Source organism: Trichechus manatus, unplaced genomic scaffold (genome assembly GCF_000243295.1).
Source record: "Trichechus manatus latirostris isolate Lorelei unplaced genomic scaffold, TriManLat1.0 scaffold00001, whole genome shotgun sequence".
Taxonomy (NCBI): domain Eukaryota; kingdom Metazoa; phylum Chordata; class Mammalia; order Sirenia; family Trichechidae; genus Trichechus; species Trichechus manatus.
The window spans coordinates 30,937,036-30,937,875 of NW_004443937.1; positions in this window are offsets into that span (position 1 = coordinate 30,937,036).

Genomic DNA, 840 nt, shown 5'->3' on the forward strand with positions numbered 1-840 from the left:
TTTCTTCCTAGTCCAGCTTAGTCTGGAAGCTCTGCTGAAACCTGTTCAACATCATAGCGACACACAGGTCTCCACTAACAGAGGGGTGGTGGCTGCACACGAGGTGCATTGACCAAAAACTGAACCCTGGTCTCTCGAATGGAAGCCGAGAATTCTACCCCTTAACCACCCATGTCCCCACATCTGTCCGCATCTGTCCACCAGCAATGGCTTAAATACGAGCTGCCAATTTGTAACTTTCCCCCAATTATTCCTCCTAAATAATTTACACAGCACCTTCCAAAAACAATCCAGGAATCAAAGTTGCCGCACTGCATTTGGCTGTTTTGCCTGTTTCTACTCTAGAAGGGTCCCCGAGAAGGGATGGGTAACGGAGCCTGGATTTGAGAACCCAGAGGGCTGACACCTTACCTGGCCAGCCCCACTCCCTTCTGCCAGAGGTGAGGTACTCCCCCGCGGAATGCCCCAGCGCAGAGTCCGGGAGGGGGACATGGAAGAAACAGCCAGTCCTGGGCCAGAGGATCCAAATCCTAGAGTGCGGGTGGAGTGCAGCTTCGGGAGGCACGCGGATCGAAGCTCCGCCCCCGCCGTGCCGGATGGTCTCGCCCTTTAGCAACCGGCCCAGCGTCTTTCCCTGGAGACCGCGGTCGCGCAGTCCAGACCCAGTCTTCTGCGCTGTGAAGCCGGTAGGTTGGTGGGTCGAGCGCGGGCAGGGGACCTCGATAAGGCACAGAGGGCGAGCGGACAGAGAGGAGGCCGCCCTCCTGACACAGGCTCCCTGTCCCCGCCCACGGGTCTGGGTGAACCCAGACCCTTCACTCAGGCACCGCGTTACCCACC